Source organism: Octodon degus, unplaced genomic scaffold (assembly GCF_000260255.1).
Source record: "Octodon degus isolate 3935 unplaced genomic scaffold, OctDeg1.0 scaffold00025, whole genome shotgun sequence".
Classification (NCBI taxonomy): Eukaryota; Metazoa; Chordata; class Mammalia; order Rodentia; family Octodontidae; genus Octodon; species Octodon degus.
Window position 1 is genome coordinate 8,845,705 of NW_004524601.1, and position 6,565 is coordinate 8,852,269.

Below are 6,565 nucleotides of genomic sequence, written 5' to 3' on the forward strand. Positions count from 1 at the left end.
CACACACACTAAATAAATAAATAAATAAATAAATAATTAAAAAAAAAAACTGGCATCACTTTTAAAATGAGCTGAAACCATTTAACCCCATCACACTCTGCCTTTTTCCCGCCACTGTACAGCCTCCATTAGCTCCTCCTCTTAGAGACAGAGTTGGGTGAGGAGTCACCCCCACTGCTCATTGCTGCCTTGCAGAGAGACCAGTGCGTAGTGCTTTAGTTCAAGGAACCTGCGGTGCCCTGGGCCTCCTTGCCTCAGCCGAGTTGTCAGACAAACATCTTGAGATCACTTCCAATTTTCCAGCCTCTGGAAAAACATAGCCACTACTAGGAAAAATAGTTTTCTCTTAACTTGCCTTCCACAGCTCTTTGAGATGAACAACTCAAGCTGCGTGGAGACTTAGAGTTCCCAGTTGGCGAATACCTTCGGGGTCCAGAGAAAGGGCCCGCAGCTGTTAGTGGAATTCCACTCGGGAGAACCCATCTCCTCTAGCTGCTGGCATCCAGGCTGACGCGCAGCCTGACTGAGCCCCTTTCGGTTCATGAAAGAAAACTCAAGGCATAGGAGCCATTTTTGGAAACATTTGTTTTCAAGAGGATTACTCAAAACCTGCAGGCTAGCAGCAATTAGCCAGGCATTTTGATGACCTCAAAAACTCATGATTGGACAAACGTCTGATAAACTCCAAAGTAATTATTTAAACACAAAGTAGTACGAGGTCTGAGTCTAGGCCAGTTCAGGGGCCCTGGGCTGAGGAGCATTCTCTGTTGGTTCAAATGAAGCGAAGCAATGAGGCATTTCTCTTCAAAGCTGAAATTTGTCCTGGGTGAGTCTCAGATTCATTTCAAAAATCTACCTTAATATTCAGTTCTAATGCCTTTTTGTTGAATGCTAGATTCTATCCTCTCTTGGATTTGCTTATTCTTCAGATGCCCTTTAAAATCTGAAATCAGAGGGCCAACCTTTTGGTATATAAATTTTGGGGTTTCCCCACACACATTCCCCTTGGTATACATGCAGGTTGTGTGTGTGTGTGAGTGTGAGTGTGTGTGTGTGTGTGTGTCTGTGTTGCACATTGTGCATATGTCTGTTTGGTCCATCTCAGCCTCTGCTGCTCATCAGGAAAAGCTCGGGGCCTCACTGCACCTCTTCCTGCTGGTTCTCAGACTAGGAAACCAGAGCCCAGCTGGAGCTGCTAGCGACTGGAGAACGAAGCTTCCTCTCTGCTCAGGCACCTCCTTGACCCTCCTCACCTTCAGCAGGATGCAGAGCCAACCTGAGCTTGGGTCTCCCTAAGCCATGATTCAGCAGCTCTGAGAAATCTTGTTCGAGCCTTGTGCTGACGGTAAAGCTGCCGCACAGCTTTGAATGCTTTCTTCAGCTATCTCCTAGGTTGGTGCGTGCATTGTCGACATGTGCCAACGTCAGACCCGACTGCCTTTCTGCCCGTGTGCTCACTGGTGCTGTTCTTCGTACCTTTTTGGTGTGATACAAAGGTTCTTTCTCATCTCTAGGGTTCCCTTCTCTATAGTTAATTGCAACCAAGTCCTGTCTGCATGGTCTCTTTTGACAGAGTCAAAGGAGTCACATCTTTAAATTTAAGGAGTTTAAGTGACAAGTGCCCACTGGCAGCTAGAGACGGAATCTGAACACTGGAAGCCTAGCGCTGGAGTCACGTTCTAACCACTGCGCTACCTGCCTCTCCATGTGTGGCCAGGTGGACACCACCTGTCAGCCCCAGAAAATAACTATACATTCACTCTAATGCTAGCAAAGATCATGGCTAAAATTCTGATGCATTTTTCTTATTTTAGCTCTTTAGTTCTATCAGCAAGAGGATCACAGATTTCTGGGCTATAAACAGCCAGGCATTGGGTCATGGATTCAAAACTATTCTCTGTGTTTTAGAGGGAAGGAGTGGAACCTGGAGCCGAAGGCATCCTTGCGGTGGGCGGAGGGCCTCTCTCCATCCCCACGCTCCGGCAGCCTGTATTTTCTAACTTTTGCCTGAAGACTAGTTTTCACTCATTTTAGGCCACACACAGTTTCTCATCAAATATTTTGCTTCTAAGTAAGTTGTGAAAATGGAATTCAAGAAATGATGACAGAAAGGCTGCTCTAAAAACCCTTCCCGAAGTCTTTGCAGTCACATAATAGAAGGATGAGGAAAAGCTGTCTTGCTGGTGTTAGGAAGGTGTAAAGGGAGGAGGGAGGGCCATGTCTCACCTGGAAAGGCTGAGCAGACTTGTGCAAGCCCTGTAATCGACTCACATCAACTGTCTTTAAAAAACTAATAATGCTGGACGTGGTGGTGCACACCTTTAATCCCAGCAACCAGGAGGCTAAAACAGGAGAATTGCTGCAAGTTCAAAGCCAGCCTGGGTTACACAGTGAGTCCCAAGCCAGCCTGAACTACATAACGAAACCCCCCATATATATCATATATCATATATATATATATATATATATATATATGGGATAGATAGTACTGAAATACTTTCTAGAACAAAGACACTCTTAGTATGGGTTCCAGTGACACTACCAGGTTAAAAATGAGGAATACCTGAGGACTGTCAACAGGAAAATATTTTTCTTCATGAAATTTAAGTTATAGGAGAGCGGTACCCCAGACATGCAACCCTCAGAAAACAGGTCCCCTGCACTCTACTTCTGAGGTCTTTAAGGGTGCATTTTATCAAAGTCCAAATGCAGGTCTAATTAAGAAAGAAATTTGTTATGAAATAACCAGCAATCCCTGCCAAACTGCAGCTCGGAGTTCTTGGGGCCAGGTGAAAGCGAAGTCGGGAGGAGTCTACATTGGACCAGGGAGTAGGCAGGACTGGGGGCCATGTCCAAGTGAAGTGACAAACAAGGTCATAGCTTTAATAACCAAAATAAGGAAAGGTGAATGGAACCTTTAAAACTTGTATTTACAAGCCACATGTGGTGGTGCATGCCTATGAAGGCATTAGACCTGGATAGCTGTCCTCACAAGGACAGGGTTAGTCAAAGACAATGACAGGCTTTTCTCAGAAACCAACACACTACTCAGTCCAGTAACAAACACTCTTCAAACATATCACAACTGCTGTCAGAACAGAACACAAATGAGGAACAGAATGCAAATCCCAATCTGTGAGAACATAAGATGAGGGAAATTTAGGAGGAAGAGAAGTACAGGAAAATACAACCTGATTTCTTCATCTTACCTTGTGAGAGTGAAAAGATATTAAGAATTAAGGAGGCTGATCCTGACCTTCAGTGTGTCGGCACCAGGACTATGGCGCCATCCAGGAAGTTCTTGGTGGGGGGCAACTGGAAGATGAAAGGACGGATGGAAGAACACCCTGGGGGAGCTCATCAACACCCTGAATGCCGCCAAGGTGCCTGCAGACACGGAGGTGGTTTGTACGCCCCCCACTGCCTACATCAACTTCGCGCAACAGAAGCTGGATCCCAAGATAGCTGTGGCTGCGCAGAACTGCTACAAAGTGACTAACGGGGTCTTCACTGGGGAGATCAGCCCTGGTGTGATCAAAGACCTTGGAGCCACATGGGTAGTCCTGTGCCACTCAGAGAGAAGGCACGTCTTTGGAGAGTCACATGAGCTGATTGGACAGAAGGTGGCCCACGCCCTTGCAGAGGGACTAGGAGTAATTGCCTGCATCAGGGAGAAGCTCGATGAAAGGGAAGCTGGCATCAGGGAGAAGGTCATTTTTGAGCAAACCAAGGTCATCTCAGAGAACGTGAAGGACTGGAGCAAGGTGGTGTTGGCCTATGAACCTGTGTGGGCCATTGGCACCGGCAGGACAGCAACACCTCAACAGGCCCAGGGGGTACACGAGAAGCTCCGGGGATGGCTTCAGTCCAATGTCTCTGATGCAGTGGCTCAGAGCACCAGGATCATTTGCGGAGGTTCTGTGACTGGGGCAACCTGCAAAGAGCTGGCAAGCCAGCCTGATGTGGATGGCTTCCTCGTGGGTGGTGCTTCCCTCAGGCCTGAATTTGTGGACATCATCAATGCCAAACACTGAGTGCCATCATCTGCCCTACCCTTCCTGCTAAGCCAGGGGACAGACAGCCTGGAAGCCCATCACTGCCCCTCCCCCATGCTTCTGATGATGTCATCTGCCCTCTAGCAGCCCAACAGAGTGCATGTTCCTGGAGTGTTTACACCTCTTACACCTCCCCATAATGATTGGGACCAGGACCAAGCCAATCCTTTCACCACTTACTGGGATTAGAGCTGCAAGGTAGCTTCTCCTAGGCTTAGAGACAGGAGTGGAGCTTGCGCATGGGCCCCCTCAGGCCCTGCTGAGGGCAGTAGAGAAGTCATCCTCTCCATCACTCCTTGATAGTCCTCCTCCGAGAGGCAGAGATGCTCCCCTCCCACAGTGCTGACCCTGTGTGTGCTGTGTCTGTGCGCTGTCTCACATGTAAGGGAAATAAACACCTGGCACCAAAAAAGAAAAAAGAAGTAAGGAGCTGGAGACTAGGCTCAATGGAAACCCTTCGCTTGAGGAGTGTCACCTTAAGGGAGCAACATCCAACTAAACTGGATCAGCCCTGTTCTGGGCGTGGTAGAAGGGATTTACAGAAGCCTCGTTTGAGTGGCACCAACCAGTAGGCTTGCATTCTGAGTGAAATAAAAGGGAAACTAAGAAGGAAGGCTGCATCTGATCCTTCAGGTGAACTCTTCTCTTTTCCTTCACTTTGAACACGGTTTCCTGGCTGTCAGGGCAGCCTCTCCAGCTCTCCACAGCAGACCCCCAGGCCTCCTGACAGGGACTCACATGGGACACTACACTGAGCGCCACGCCTTCGACTAAACCTTCGGGGGGACCCAGTCTGCAGGCAGCTTTCACACTCTTCCACACCCGACTGTGGGCAGCCATTGCCAGCCTACCTTGTAGATTCTTATATAGTTGTGTGTTTTTAATTAAATAGCTTTCTCTCAGAAGCACTGACTAACATACCTAGCACCTCAAAACAGCAACAACAAAGCAAAGATGTAAAGTGCTACCTTAATGACAAAGACAACGTGAGCAGCAGAAACCCTCACTCAGTGAATGCTAGCCACTGCTGAGGCATCCGATGATGCACAGTTCATCGCTTTACAGTCCGAGTGTCTTAGGGAAGAAAGCGATCTACCCCTCGTCAGAACACAAGCCTCTCCTTAGCTCAGGACTCCTTCTGGGTCTAGGAAGCCCCTCCTGAGCACCTACATGTTTTAGCTTTAGAAATCACATGTTATCACAAATGTCTTATGACTCCCACAAGTCCTGGCACACACAGAGACGGTCCTCACGTAATAATCGTGTCCTTCATCACCAACAGGTTCCATAGTTTGGCTGGAAGATCCCCCACCCACACAAGCACATGCAGTCAACTCCACAGCGCTGCTCAAAGCCCAAGGTGGCTGCTGCCTGCGACTGCCCCATGCCAGAGTGAGTGTGACACAAAGAACCAACAGTAGACTTACGTGGTCGAGCCAGGCTCAGACCCTGCCTCTATGACTCGGATGCCCAAGACGGTAGGTGAGGTATTAAACCTATTCACCTTTAGCTCCCCCAGCTACTAAGAAAGGTTCAGTTGTGCTGGTGATCCACTCAGTGACGCAATGAGATGCCTCACAAGACATGCCCTCCGCGAGGTGCCCAGCACGTGGGAGGTCAGGGAATGCCACCATTCCCAGCCAGGGATTGCATTTTTGTTTCACCATGAGGTGTTCTTACTCTATTTTTCTTCCTTATTCTTCATCTAAGTACCTGTGTGTTCAGTAATAATCCTTTGTGTCTAAATGTTCACAATTCTGTCACCTGCACATTCATAAAAGGAGAGGTATTCTGAGTGCCCCCGTCCCTTCCGGTGAGACTGAACCTGGATTGCTGCTGCCACCTGGTGGTCGGAAGAGAGTTTGAGGCAGCATCTTCCCAAAACTAGGGGAGATCTCCGTGGACAGGGGCTGCGTGCCTGCACACACACACACACACACACACACACACACACACACCCGTGATTTATTTTCTGAGCACCAGTGTCTGGAAGTAGGAACATATGCACGTTTGTTTCCACCTTTTGGATTATAAATCAAGGTCAGGACTCACTGCAGCCGACTCCCTCCACTTGGCAGTGGTTGCCTTTGAAGCTCTGACATTTCTCCCCACTCCTCTTCCCCGTGTTTTATTGGCTTCTGAGGTCCCATGCTGAAGGGTGGAACATCCCTGAGTATCTGGGTAAGGAGCTAACGTGAAGAGCCGAGTGGAAGGCACGCAGTGCCCAAGATTCCTGCCTCAGCAAAGTAAATCCGGGCCCTGCAGCCAGCCTTCTGATGACAGGAATCCAGGATTCACGGGAAACAAAACAAGATTCACCTAGGAAAATAAAACAAAATTAAGCTATCAGAATCCACCAGTGAGCCTCTCAACAGGACTCTCCATCCCAGGGTCCAAAGAAGGCTACTGGGCCACTCGAACAAACCAAAGGCTCCCGCTGCTCTGCTCCAGGTCATGGGGCAAGCCTGCACCCACCCCCTCACCCCACAGAGCCTCAGGCCCCTGGCAGC

At 48.7% G+C, this 6,565-nt stretch overlaps 1 pseudogene; it reads left to right on the forward strand.

Moving 5' to 3' along the window:
• The first annotated feature begins 3,250 nt into the window (after positions 1 to 3,250).
• Positions 3,251 to 4,141, forward strand: LOC101582951 (annotated as a pseudogene).
• Positions 4,142 to 6,565: the final 2,424 nt, after the last annotated feature.